Source organism: Bombina bombina, chromosome 2, assembly GCF_027579735.1.
Source record: "Bombina bombina isolate aBomBom1 chromosome 2, aBomBom1.pri, whole genome shotgun sequence".
NCBI classification, from domain to species: Eukaryota; Metazoa; Chordata; class Amphibia; order Anura; family Bombinatoridae; genus Bombina; species Bombina bombina.
Window position 1 is genome coordinate 1,333,473,697 of NC_069500.1, and position 15,437 is coordinate 1,333,489,133.

The 15,437-nt window shown below is 41.7% G+C and overlaps 1 protein-coding gene across 1 annotated transcript in view; it reads right to left on the reverse strand.

Annotated features, from left to right (window-relative positions):
• CFAP99 (cilia and flagella associated protein 99) overlaps positions 1 to 15,437 on the reverse strand; it is a 260,465-nt gene that overhangs the window by 26,562 nt on the left and 218,466 nt on the right. The gene's annotated exons all lie outside the window — the stretch shown is intronic.

Here is a 15,437-nt window from a genome sequence, read left to right on the forward strand (position 1 = left end):
TCTTAGCCCTCGAAGGCCGCCTCTTATTTGAATGCATTTTGACATTTGTTCACAACTAGAGGGCGTTAGTTCATGTGTGCCACATAAATAACATTGTGCTCACTACCATAGAGTTATTTAGAAGTCAGCACTGATTGGCTAAAATGCAAGTCTGTTAAAAGAACTGAAATAAGGGGGCAGTCTGCAGAGGCTTAGATACAAGATAATCACAGAGGTAACAAGTATATTAATATAACTGTGTTGGTTATGGAAAACTGGGGTATGGGTAAAAAGGGATTATCTATTATTTTAAACAATAAAAATTATGGTGTAGACTGTCCCTTTAAAGGGGCATTCTACTGTAATTTGTCAGAACATTTAATTTTTACATAAATTCCTTTGTTTTACTATGTGTTTATATAAACATGAAAATCAAAATTAAACTCATGATTTAGATAAAGCATTTTATTTTAAACGTTTTTTTTAGTTTGTTTCTATTATAAAATGTACTTTTGTTCTCTATGTTGAAAAGCATACCTAGGTAGTCTCAGGAGCAGCAATACACAGGGAGTTAGCAGATGATTGGTGATTGCACACATGCCTCTTGTCATTGTCTCACCACTCATATTCAGCTTGCTTCCAGTAGTACATTGCTGCTCTGGAGCTGAGACGTTTGCAGAGGTTAAAACCCTATTTATATGCAAGCAATAATAAATAATACAATTATCTAACACATTAGATCTTTGTCTATTTGTATTTTTATGTCCCTTTAAGAGTTAAAATGTAGTCAAAGTTGCATTTCTGGAATTTCTCCTGGATGAGGATATGGAAAGTGATTGAAACATACATATATATGCCTGCTCCTGATTGGCTCACCAGCAGTATCCTGATCTAGCGTGCCACTTTATATAGAATAAACACATAGTAAAAGAAAGACATTTCATTTTTTAATAGAAAGGATTTTTTTTTAAAGAAAAAGAAAATTTATGCTTACCTGATAAATTTATTTCTTTTTTGACATGATGAGTCCACGGATCATCTTAATTACTAATGGGATATTCACCTCCTGGTCAGCAGGAGGAGGCAAGGAGCACCACAGCAGAGCTGTTAAATAACTCCTCCCTTCCCTCCCACTCCAGTCATTCGACCAAAGCTAGGAAGAGAAAGGAAAAGCCAAGGTGCAGAGGTGTCTGAAGTTTATAATAACCAACAACCTGTCTAAAAGAACAGGGCGGGCCGTGGACTCATCGTGTCAAAAAAGAAATACATTTATCAGGTAAGCATAAATTTTCTTTTCTTTTTTAAGACACGATGAGTCCACGGATCATCTTAATTACTAATGGGATACAATACCCAAGCTAGAGTACACAGATGATACGGGAGGGACAAGACAGGAAACCTAAACGGAAGGTACCACTGCTTGAAGAACCTTTCTCCCAAAAGCGGCCTCGGCCGAAGCAAAAATATCAAATTTGTAAAACTTTTAAAAAGTGTGAAGAGAGTACCAAGTTGCAGCCTTGCAAATCTGTTCCACAGAAGCTTCATTTTTGAATGCCCATGAGGAAGCAACAGCCCTCGTGGAATGAGCCGTAACTCTCTCGGGAGGCTGCTGTCCAGCAGTCTTATATGCAAAACGTATGATACTCTTCAGCCAAAAAGAAAGAGAAGTAGCCGTAGCTTTCTGTCCCTTACGTTTTCCTGAGAAAATCACAAACAAGGAAGAAGACTGACGAAAGTCCTTAGTCGCCTGTAAGTAAAATTTTAAAGCACGGACCACGTCCAAATTCTGCAGAAGACGTTCTTTCTGAGAAGGAGGATTAGGACAACAATCTCCTCATTAATGTTTCTATCCGAAACAACCTTAGGAAGAAATCCTAGTTCAGTACGTAAAACTACCTTATCAGAATGAAAAATAAAGTAAGGGGACTCATACTGCAACGCCGAGAGTTCTGACACTCTACGAGCAGAAGAAATAGCAACAAGAAATAAAACCTTCCAAGATAACAACTTAATATCTAAGGAATGCATAGGCTCAAACGGAGCCCCTTGAAGAACCTAACTAAACTAAATTAAGACTCCATGGAGGAGTAACTGGTTTGAACACAGGCCTGATCCTGTCCAAGGCCTGACAGAATGATTGAACATCTGCCAGACGTTTGTGTAACAAAATAGATAAAGCCGAGATCTGACCCTATAGGGAACTCGTTGATAAACCCTTCTCCAAACCCTCTTGGAGAAAAAACAAAATTCTAGGAATCCTAACCCTACTCCATGAGTAGCCCTTGGATTCACACCAATAAAGGTATTTACGCCAAATTTTATGGTAAAACCTTCTGGTCACAGGCTTACGAGCCTGAACCATGGTCTCTATGACCGAATCAGAAAATCCCTGCTTGGATAAAATTAAGCGTTCAATCTCCAAGCAGTCAGCTTCAGAGAAACTAGATTTGGGTGATGGAAGGGCCCCTGAATCAGAAGGTCCTTCCTCAATGGAAGTCTCCAAGGTGGCAGAGATGACATCTCCACCAGATCCGCATACCAAATCCTGCGAGGCCAGGCCGGAGCTATGAGGATCACCGAAGCCCTCTCCTGTTTGATTCGAGCAATAACCCGAGGAAGAAGAGCAAATGGAGGGAATAGGTATGCTAGACTGAAGGTCCAAGGGACTGCCAGATCATCTATCAGTTCCGCATGGGGGTCCCTGGACCTTGACCCGTATCTCGGGAGCTTGGCATTCTGTCGGGATGCCATGAGATCCAGTTCCGGTTGACCCCACTTGAGAATTAGGTTTGTGGATGTGGATCGCTGACAGGCAACAAAAGTGGGTTTCTGCCCACTGGATTATTTTGGCTACCTCTGTCATTGCTAAGGAACTCCTTGTTCCTCCTTGATGATTGATGTAAGCCACTGAAGTTATGTTGTCCGACTGAAACCTGATAAACCGGAGTGAGGCTAACTAGAGCCAGGCCAGAAGAGCATTGAAGATTGCCCTCAGCTCTAGAATGTTTATAGGAAGAGCAGACTCCGACTGTGTCCAAACTCCCTGCGCCTTGAGGGAGCCCCAGACTGCTCCCCACCCCAGAAGGCTGGCGTCTGTTGTCACAATCACCCAAGATGGCCTGCGAAAGCAGGTTCCCTGGGAGAGATGATCCAGAGACAACCACCATAGAAGAGAGTCCCTTGTCTCCTTCTCCAGAGTTATTCGAGGAAACAAGTCTGCATAATCTCCGTTCCATTGCCTGAGCATGTTTAACTGCAAAGGCCTGAGATGGAAACAAGCAAACGGGATGGTGTCCATTGCCACCACCATCAGCCCGATTAACTCCATGCACTGGGCCACTGATGGCCGAGGAGTGGACTGAAGGACTAGACAAGTATTGATAATCTTTGATTTCCTGACTTCTGCCAGAAAAATCTTCATGGACAATGAGTCTATTATGGTCCCCAAGAAAGTGACTCTTGTGTCTGGAACTAGGGAACTCTTTCTCAAATTTACCTTCCACCCGTGAGTTCTCAGGAAGGATAACACTATGTTGGTGTGGCATCTTGCTTGTTGAAAAGATGGCGCATGGACTAGAATGTCGTCCAGATAAGGCGCCACCCCAATGCCCTGTGCCCAAAGAACCGCCAACAGAGACCCCAGAACCTTTGTGAAGATTCTGGGAGCAGTGGCCAGGCCAAAAGGAAGAGCCACGAAATGGAAGTGTTTGTCCTGGAAGGCAAACCGTAGGAACTTGTGATGATTCCTGTGAATAGGGACATGTAGGTACGCGTCCTTTAAATCCACTGTTGTCGTGAATTGACCCTCCTGGATTAAGGGAACAATGGAACGGATAGTTTCCATCTTGAAGGATGGAACCCTGAGAAATTTGTTTAGACTCTTTAGATCTACAATTGGTCTGAAGGTTCCCTCCTTTTTGGGAACCACGAACAGATTGGAATAACAACCCTGACCCTGTTCCTGAACTGGGACGGGAACAATCACTCCCAGGGCAGAGAGGTCTCCTACATAATGTAAGAACTAGCAGGAAACCAATGGCACTACTTATTATATAGATGTTTATAAGAAGCTCTTCATAACTTCTGTCTTCATTGAGTTAATTATAAACTCTGTGATACAGAGAAAGTGAATTTGTGGTGCTGTGTATTAAGAAAACTTGAAACAAATTTGAGGTGAATTCAGAATTCACCAAGAAAGAATACACATATAGCACTCTTGAGCTTGTAGCAAATAATTGCAGTGAGAAAACTGTCTGTTGTTCACAACAAATAGTTAGTGATCATCGAGGTGAGAGAAAGGAAGATCATAAAATATAACTTTTATTTGTTTATTAATTAAAAAAGGGGGGGGGAAAGAACACACAATTAAAAACACACACAATATGGACTCATGCGTGAAATAATCTAGTATATCTATACAATGTGTTGCCCTTAATAATTGGAAAATGAATTTAAGACCTCTATAAGAGTCTGGATTGAAGGTGTTATGACTTTCAAGTGTAAGTAAGAATACACAATTGTGAGAAGAATAACACAGTTTTGTGATACTTGTGTCCTTATTATGTGTTATTAACTCATATCTTCTGAATTAGCTATCATGGATAAAACAAGTGTACATCCAGAAATGATCTAGTATTCTGGGTAATTTGACAACCTAGTTGGAATCTGAGTTGTATGAAGTCAGTTTCTATATTAATTTCCACATTTTGTTAGCTGGTTGTCAATATTACTGTTGAAGTAATAAGGATTATATATATATATAATACATAATATTTTGTATAAAGTTGTTTTTTCAAAATAACAAATATTTTTAGGTATATATATAGAAAAGATTATAAATCCTTAAATATAGTGTCAACACTTGTTTTGTTTGTTGATACACTAAATTTGTAATGCTATTTTATTAAACTTGCTTTGCTAGTTTCAAAAGTATCTATATATATCGGGCGCTGATATATGTATATAATAATTTGGTTACATACCCTTATAGATAGTATGACTGTGATTGTTGCAGTTTCTGCTCTTTGTGAGCTTTAATGCAACTATGTTTGTTAACCAACACAATTATGTGTATTTTTGTATGTTTTGCACCATATTAGGAATATCTGTATATGTATTTTAATAAATATAAGTTGCAAAAACACTGTTGAATACTTGTTTTTTGGTTAACGTTGTTGTTCTAGCTACAGTTAACGCACTGTTGCCTTAAGTTAACATAGTCATACTGTTTATGTTGGTCAATATGTATTGTAATCAGATTATATTGCAATATATATGTTTTTAGCTATGTTGGTATGCACTAGTTGGTAAATGTTTAATGGAGCGACAGTTGTGTCACTGCTAATAAGTTTCAAGCTATTAGAAGCATATATTTTTTATGTTAATTTATTATAGGTTTGCAACAAAGCTCAAATGTTTTGCAGAGTGCTATATGTGTATTCTTTCTTGGTGAATTCTGAATTCACCTCAAATTTGTTTCATAATGTAAGAACGCCTCTCCTTTTGTCTGGTCTGCAGATAATCTTGAAAGAAGAAACCTGCCTCTGGGAGGAAAAATTTTGAACTCCAATTTTTATCCCTGAGACACTATTTCTATTGCCCAGGGATCCTGAACTTCTCGAACCCAAGCCTGAATGAAGAAGGAAAGTCTGCCCCCTACCAGATCCGGTCTCAGATCGGGGGCATGCCCTTCATGCTGATTTGGATTCAATAGCAGGCTTCTTGGACTGTTTACCCTTGTTCCAAGACTGGTTGGGTCTCCATGTAGACTTAGATTGTTCCTGCTTAGAGGAGGAAGAGGAAGCATTACCCTTGAAATTTTGAAAGGAACGAAAATTACTCTGTCGTCCTTTTTGTTTGTTTCTCTTATCCTGAGGAAGGAGATGACCCTTACCTCCCGTGATATCAGAGATAATTTCTCCTTGTAAGGAATCGCTAGAAGCTTAGACACGTCCGCAGATCAAGGTTTTAACCATAAGGCTCTGTGGGCTAGGACAGAGAAACCCGAACTCTTAGCTGCCAGTTTAGTAATTTACAGAGAAGCGTCTGTAATAAAAGCATTAGCTAACTTCAGAGCTTTAATCCTGTCTTGGATCTCCTCTAAGGAAGTCTCAGTCCTAAGAGACTCAGACAGAGCATCAAACCAATATGCTGCTGCACTAATGACAGTAGCAATGCACGCAGCTGGCTGCAATAGCAGACCCTGGTGAACATAAATCTTTTTAAGTAAACCCTCCAACTTCTTGTCCATAGAATCTTTGAAAGCACAAGTATCCTCAATGGGAATAGTAGTTCACTTGGCTAACGTGGAAACAACCCCTTCCACCTTAGGAACTGTTTGCCAAGCCTCCTTGAAAGAGTCAGCTATGGGAAACATCTTTTTAAAAATAGGAGAGGGAGAGAAGGGAATACCTGGTGTCTCCCATTCCTTAGAAACAATCTCTGGAGCTCGCTTTGGCACTGGAAAAACGTCTGAGTAAGAGGGAACTTCGAAATATCTGTCCAATTTACTCGACTTCGCAGGAGCGACCACTACTGTGGAATCACAGTCGTCTAAAGTAACCAAAACCTCCCTGAGCAACAGGCGGAGGTGTTCTAGCTTAAACCTAAAAGTTGCAACCTCCGAGTCAGTCAGAGGCAATGAACTTTTTGAGTCTGAAATTTTGCCTTCCGATGGAACCTCAATACCCTCCTCCTCATTTCCCTGGGAGGGTACTTCCGAGATTGCCACCATTGCATCAGAAACCTTACTTACTGTATGTCTGTCTTTCCTATTATGTTTGCCTTGCAGCATTGGAAAAGCAGACAACGCATCAGAAATTGTGGAAGACATAAGAGCAGCTATGTCTTTTTTAGGTAACTCCAGCGGATGCTAGAGCAGAAGTACAGGGCACTGCTTGAGCGGGTGTTAAAGTTTGGGACGCTTGGGGAGAAAGCTGTGGCATACTCTGAATCTCGTCATTAGACTCCTGAGAAGCATCCGCTTTTGAAAAATTTTGCTCAGGAAAAATCTTGTCCCTATAACTTAAAGCCCTCTCAATACATGAGGGACAGAAAGGGATTGGTGGTTCCACATTTGCATCCAAACACATAGAGCAAGTAACATTTTGCAAGGCTCCTGTGTCCATACTGAAACACAATAAGATGACAATGTAATAAAAAACAGAATTTATGTTTACCTGATAAATTACTTTCTCCAACGGTGTGTCCGGTCCACGGCGTCATCCTTACTTGTGGGATATTCTCTTCCCCAACAGGAAATGGCAAAGAGCCCAGCAAAGCTGGTCACATGATCCCTCCTAGGCTCCGCCTACCCCAGTCATTCGACCGACGTTAAGGAGGAATATTTGCATAGGAGAAACCATATGTTACCGTGGTGACTGTAGTTAAAGAAAATAAATTATCAGACCTGATTAAAAAAAAAAAAAAAAAACCAGGGCGGGCCGTGGACCGGACACACCGTTGGAGAAAGTAATTTATCAGTTAAACATAAATTCTGTTTTCTCCAACATAGGTGTGTCCGGTCCACGGCGTCATCCTTACTTGTGGGAACCAATACCAAAGCTTTAGGACACGGATGAAGGGAGGGAGCAAATCAGGTCACCTAAATGGAAGGCACCACGGCTTGCAAAACCTTTCTCCCAAAAATAGCCTCAGAAGAAGCAAAAGTATCAAATTTGTAAAATTTAGAAAAAGTGTGCAGTGAAGACCAAGTCGCTGCCTTACATATCTGATCAACAGAAGCCTCGTTCTTGAAGGCCCATGTGGAAGCCACAGCCCTAGTGGAGTGAGCTGTGATTCTTTCAGGAGGCTGCCGTCCGGCAGTCTCATAAGCCAATCGGATAATGCTTTTAATCCAGAAGGAGAGAGAGGTAGAAGTTGCTTTTTGACCTCTCCGTTTACCAGAATAAACAACAAACAAAGACAAAGTTTGTCTGAAATCCTTAGTAGCTGCTAAGTAAAATTTGAGAGCACGAACTACATCCAAGTTGTGCAACAAACGTTCCTTCTTTGAAACTGGATTAGGACACAAAGAAGGCACAACTATCTCCTGGTTAATGTTTTTGTTAGAAACAACTTTTGGAAGAAAACCAGGTTTAGTACGCAAAACCACCTTATCTGCATGGAACACCAGATAAGGAGAAGAACACTGCAGAGCAGCTAATTCTGAAACTCTTCTAGCAGAAGAAATTGCAACCAAAAACAAAACTTTCCAAGATAATAACTTAATATCAACGGAATGTAAGGGTTCAAACGGAACCCCCTGAAGAACTGAAAGAACTAGGTTGAGACTCCAAGGAGGAGTCCAAATTTTGTAAACAGGCTTGATTCTAACCAGAGCCTGAACAAAGGCTAGAACATCTGGCACAGCTGCCAGCTTTTTGTGAAGTAACACAGACAAGGCAGAAATCTGTCCCATCAAGGAACTTGCAGATAATCCTTTTTCCAATCCTTCTCGAAGGAAGGATAGACTCTTAGGAATCTTAACCTTGTCCCAAGGGAATCCTGCAGATTCACACCAACAGATATACCAAATTATGTGGTAATTTTTCTGGTTACAGGCTTTCAGGCCTGAACAAGAGTATTAATAACAGAATCTGAGAACCCTCGCTTTGATAAGATCAAGCGTTCAATCTCCAAGCAGTCAGCTGGAGTGGGTCGAACGGACCTAGAACAAGAAGGTCTCGTCTCAAAGGTAGCTTCCATAGTGGAGCCGATGACATATTCACCAGATCTGCATACCAAGTCCTGCGTGGCCACGCAGGAGCTATCAAAATCACCGACGCCCTCTCCTGATTGATCCTGGCTACCAGCCTGGGGATGAGAGGAAACGGCGGGAACACATAAGCTAGTTTGAAGGTCCAAGGTGCTACTAGTGCATCCACTAGAGCCGCCTTGGGATCCCTGGATCTGTACCCGTAGTAAGGAACTCTGAAGTTCTGACGAGAGGCCATCAGATCCATGTCTGGAATGCCCCACGGTTGAGTGACTTGGGCAAAGATTTCCGGATGGAGTTCCCACTCCCCCGGATGCAATGTCTGACGACTCAGAAAATTCGCTTCCCAATTTTCCACTCCTGGGATGTGGATAGCAGACAGGTGGCAGGAGTGAGACTCCGCCCATAGAATGATTTTGGTCACTTCTTCCATCGCTAGGGAACTCCTTGTTCCCCCCTGATGGTTGATGTATGAACTTGGCCCTCGCTAGCTGAGGCCAAGCTTTGAGAGCATTGAATATCGCTCTCAGTTCCAGAATATTTATCGGTAGAAGAGATTCTACCCGAGACCAAAGACCCTGAGCTTTCAGGGATCCCCAGACCGCGCCCCAGCCCATCAGACTGGCGTCGGTCGTGACAATGACCCACTCTGGTCTGCGGAAGGTCATCCCTTGTGACAGGTTGTCCAGGGACAGCCACCAACGGAATGAGTCTCTGGTCCTCTGATTTTCTTGTATCTTCGGAGACAAGTCTGAATAGTCCCCATTCCACTGACTGAGCATGAACAGTTGTAATGGTCTTAGATGAATGCGCACAAAAGGAACTATGTCCATTGCCGCTACCATCAAACCTATCACTTCCATGCACTGCGCTATGGAAGGAAGAGGAACGGAATGAAGTATCCGACAAGAGTCTAGAAGTTTTGTTTTTCTGGCTTCTGTCAGAAAAATCCTCATTTCTAAGGAGTCTATTATAGTTCCCAAGAAGGGAACCCTCGTTGACGGAGATAGAGAACTCTTTTCCACGTTCACTTTCCATCCGTGAGATCTGAGAAAGGCCAGGACAATGTCCGTGTGAGCCTTTACTTGAGGAAGGGACGACGCTCGAATCAGAATGTCGTCCAAGTAAGGTACTACAGCAATGCCCCTTGGTCTTAGCACCGCCAGAAGGGACCCTAGTACCTATGAGAAAATCCTAGGAGCAGTGGCTAATCCGAAAGAAAACGCCACGAACTGGAAATGCTTGTCCAGGAATGCAAACCTTAGGAACCGATGATGTTCCTTGTGGATAGGAATATGTAGATACGCATCCTTGAAATCCACCTTGGTCATGAATTGACCTTCCTGGATGGAAGGAAGAAGTGTTCGAATGGTTTCCATCTTGAACGATGGAACCTTGAGAAACTTGTTCAAGATCTTGAGATCTAAGATTGGTCTGAACGTTCCCTCTTTTTTGGGAACTATGAACAGATTGGAGTAGAACCCCATCCCTTGTTCTCCTAATGGAACAGGATGAATCACTCCCATTTTTAGCAGGTCTTCTACCCAATGTAAGAATGCCTGTCTTCTTATGTGGTCTGAAGACAACTGAGACCTGTGGAACCTCCCCCTTGGAGGAAGCCCCTTGAACTCCAGAGAATAACCTTGGGAGACTATTTCTAGCGCCCAAGGATCCAGAACATCTCTTGCCCAATCCTGAGCGAAGAGAGAGAGTCTGCCCCCCACCAGATCCGGTCCCGGATCGGGGGCCCGCATTTCATGCTGTCTTGGTAGCAGTGGCAGGTTTCCTGGCCTGCTTTCCTTTGTTCCAGCCTTGCATAGGTCTCCAGGCTGGATTGGCTTGAGAAGTATTACCTTCCTGCTTAGAGGACGTAGCCCTTGGGGCTGATCCGTTTCTGCGAAAGGGACGAAACTTAGGTTTATTTTTGGTCTTGAAAAGACCTATCCTGAGGAAGGGCGTGGCCCTTGCCCCCAGTGATATCAGAGATAATCTCTTTCAAGTCAGGGCCAAAGAGTGTTTTCCCCTTGAAAGGAATGTCAAGCAATTTGTTCTTGGAAGACGCATCCGCTGCCCAAGATTTTAACCAAAGCGCTCTGCGCCACAATAGCAAACCCAGAATTTTTTCGCCGCTAACCTAGCCAATTGCAAGGTGGCGTCTAGGGTGAAAGAATTAGCCAATTTAAGAGCACGAATTCTGTCCATAATCTCCTCATAAGAAGAAGAATTACTAATAATCGCCTTTCCTAGCTCATCAAACTAGAAACACGCGGCTGCAGTGACAGGGACAATGCATGCAATTGGTTGTAGAAGGGAACCTTGCTGAACAAACATCTTTAGCAGACCTTCTAATTTTTTATCCATAGGATCTTGGAAAGCACAACTATCTTCTATGGGTATAGTGGCGCGCTTGTGTAGAGTAGAAACCGCCCCCTCGACCTTGGGGACTGTCTGCCATCAGTCCTTTCTGGGGTCGACTATAAGAAAACAATTTTATAAATATGGGGGGAGGTACTAAAGGTATACCGGGCCTGTCCCATTCTTTACTAACAATGTACGCCACCCGCTTGGATATAGGAAAAGCTTCGGGGGGCCCCGGGGCCTCTAAGAACTTTTCCATTTTACATAGTGGTTCTGGAATGACCAGATAATCACAATCATCCAAATTGGATAACACCTCCTTAAGCAGAGCGCGGAGATGTTCCAACTTAAATTTAAAAGTAATCACATCAGGTTCAGCTTGTTGAGAAATGTTTCCTGAATCTGAAATTTCTCCCTCAGACAAAACCTCCCTGGCCCCCTCAGACTGGTGTAGGGGCCCTTCAGAAACCATATCATCAGCGTTCTCATGCTCTACAGAATTTTCTAAAACAGAGCAGTCGCGCTTTCGCTGATAAGTGGGCATATTGGCTAAAATGTTTTTGATAGAATTATCCATTACAGCCGTTAAATGTTGCATAGTAAGGAGTATTGGCGCACTAGATGTACTAGGGGCCTCCTGTATGGGCAAGACTGGTGTAGACGAAGGAGGGGATGATGCAGTACCATGCTTACTCCCCTCACTTGAGGAATCATCTTGGGCATCATTTTTACTAAATTTTTTTATGACATAAAATACATATAGTTAAATGAGAAGGAACCTTGGTTTCCCCACAGTCAGAACACAATCTATCTGGTAGTTCAGACATGTTAAACAGGCATAAACTTGATAACAAAGCACAAAAAACGTTTTAAAATAAAACCGTTACTGTCACTTTAAATTTTAAACTAAACACACTTTATTACTGCAATTGCGAAAAAGTATGAAGGAATTGTTCAAAATTCACCAAAATTTCACCACAGTGTCTTAAAGCCTTAAAAGTATTGCACACCAAATTTGGAAGCTTTAACCCTTAAAATAACGGAACCGGAGCCGTTTTTATATTTAACCCCTTTACAGTCCCTGGAATCTGCTTTGCTGAGACCCAACCAAGCCCAAAGGGGAATACGATACCAAATGATGCCTTCAGAAAGACTTTTCTATGTATCAGAGCTCCACACACATGCAGCTGCATGCCATGCTGTCCTCAAAAACAAGTGCGCCATACCGGCGCGAAAATGAGGCTCTGACTATGATTAGGGAAAGCCCCTAAAGAATAAGGTGTCTAAAACAGTGCCTGCCGATATAATCATATCAAAATACCCAGAATAAATGATTCCTCAAGGCTAAATATGTGTTAATAATGAATCGATTTAGCCCAGAAAAAGTCTACAGTCTTAATAAGCCCTTGTGAAGCCCTTATTTACTATCTTAATAAACATGGCTTACCGGATCCCATAGGGAAAATGACAGCTTCCAGCATTACATCGTCTTGTTAGAATGTGTCATACCTCAAGCAGTAAGAGACTGCACACTGTTCCCCCAACTGAAGTTAATTGCTCTCAACAGTCCTGTGTGGAACAGCCATGGATTTTAGTTACGGTGCTAAAATCATTTTCCTCATACAAACAGAAATCTTCATCTCTTTTCTGTTTCTGAGTAAATAGTACATACCAGCACTATTTTAAAATAACAAACTCTTGATTGAATAATAAAAACTACAGTTAAACACTAAAAAACTCTAAGCCATCTCCGTGGAGATGTTGCCTGTACAACGGCAAAGAGAATGACTGGGGTAGGCGGAGCCTAGGAGGGATCATGTGACCAGCTTTGCTGGGCTCTTTGCCATTTCCTGTTGGGGAAGAGAATATCCCACAAGTAAGGATGACGCCGTGGACCGGACACACCTATGTTGGAGAAATGTACTTTTACTCAAAAAAGTTTGATTACAATAAAACGTTACTGTCTCTTTAAAATTTAAAAGGTAACTTTTTTACTACATGAGGAAAAATGTGCCCAAAAAAAGATCATAAGTTAATCAAATTACTTTAACTCAAAAAAGTTTGATTACATAAACCGTTACTGTCTCTTTAAAATTTAAAAGGTAACTTTTTTATTGCATCAGGAAAAACATACCCCATCAGCTAATCAAAGTAAAATTCAGACACCCTTACACCTCAGCAGCCTACCTGCCAACCGGACTCACTCCCTGTTAGTTTTTGGGACTGGAACGATCCAGATCTTCAGGACCCCAATAGCACTCAAACCGCTTGCTCAATTGAGTAAAAAACCATGCGGTTCTAGTGCCACATTTTTCAGACGTCCATGCGATACTAGAAAGGCTGAATACTGCGCAGCTTACAGGAAGCGGGCAAAACCAATAGCACCGCCCATCGTGGGCATTACTGAAAACCTCATTACCCGATCGGCTTATATGTTTACATAAACCGTTAGGGAAAATAACCACCATAATCAAAAATTTAGCTTAACTCCCAGCCCCAGTGCCTGTACTTATGGCTGTCCAATACCCTCCAAATAAGAGAGCTTGATGTCCCAAACATAAAGAGCCCCTTGTCTGAGTCTTATATGTTACCTGTGATAAAATTAAAGTGCCCACTTTCCTCTGAGTTTTATTTCTTTCCCAGATTAAAAAAGTCAGCACTTACCTTTAACTCTGTCCGACAGCAGGACAGTCCAGCAGGTTTAAGAGCTCCTCTCCCTCCCATAGCCCTGTGAAAAATGATAAAGCCTGAGTAAGTTTGCTTAGGCCATCAGGATAAGGGCAGCATAAATGTATGGGAGGCGCAGTTAGAATTATGTCCCACCAGTTCCCATTGCTCTAAAGCCACCAAAGCCCTACTGAAGAGACTGATATGGACTACGGCTACACCCTAGAACAAAGCAGCACAATCTTGTACTACTTTAAAAATAATAAACTCTTGATTGAAGAATCTTTTCTAACACCTTACTTTACCTCTTCCTATCACTAACATAGGCAAAGAGAATGACTGGGGTGGGAGAGAAGGGAGGAGTTATTTAACAGCTCTGCTGTGGTGCTCTTTGCCTCCTCCTGCTGACCAGGAGGTGAATATCCCATTAGTAATTAAGATGATCCGTGGACTCATCGTGTCTTAAAAAAGAAATACTCAAACAAAAAAAGTGTGATTTACTTTTTACACTGGAGTGTACTTATAATTATATTTATGATGCAGTGCACTCAAATGTTTAAGTCTAGGAGGTTAAAAAAATCAGGGAAGCCTCAGTTATGTATTTAAGTTTTATGAATAAAGGACAAACAAGTTAGGTCTATAGCTCACATCCCTATGCTATCCCCAAAAAATCTTGTGATCTCCCAAAATACGGAAAAGAGATACAAGTATGATAGAAAATGGGAAGTGCAAAAAAGCAGGGGTTAAGAATTGAATAAAATTTAAATATAATAAATATGCTGCTACTTAATAATTAAATAACAATCACAATATGAAATTAATAAATGTTTAATAAAGAGTTAATAATGAGTATATTATAATAGATAACAAGTTGTAGCCACAACTTACAATATTTAGCAATTAATAAAAAATCCAGATATAGAAAAAAGCACTGTGCAGACAAAGTCCCAAAAAAGGACTTGGTATGGATGACACTAAGTGAAATGTTGTGGCCGTATATAATTGACTTTAAAAGCAAAGTCGTATCATGTCCGTCTGCACAATAATAAAATTACCCCTTAGTATGGATTGACACTGAGTAATTACTGTATACGTTGTTGAATTAATGAGGACTGTTTGAAAACTCTTACCGGACCTCCGATTGTGCACAGCATCCACTTTGTTCTGTTCAAGGCCCCTTGTCACTTATTGGATCACCGCAGTATATTACAACTCGGAACGCAGTCTCGGCGTTCATAATCTCCCGGGGTCTCACCCAGGATTTGCGGTCATGTGACTGCATCAACACATGTTGTTCGGCTGGCCAATCGGGAAACTGGTAAAGAGTATATATGCAGCATACACCTGTCTTGAATATACTTAATATTTGTAAAAGTGCACTTTCACATTATCCACTGTTTTTTTGGAGGACTGTGATCGATACCGGAAGAATACAGGAGGAATATACTCTTTATCGGTTTCCCGATTGGCCAGACAAACAAAACGTGTTGAGGCAGTCACGTGACCGCAAATCCTGGATGAGACGTTGGGAGATTGTGAACGGCGAGACTGCATTCGGAGTTGTAACACACTGTGATGATCCAATAAGTGACAAGGGGCCCTGAACAGAACAAAGTCAATGCTGTGCACAATCGGAAAAACTAAAATAAAACTAAATATGTAACCTATAGGAGCTGTGGGGATGTGCGTATATCATACATGTATATACACTGTATTA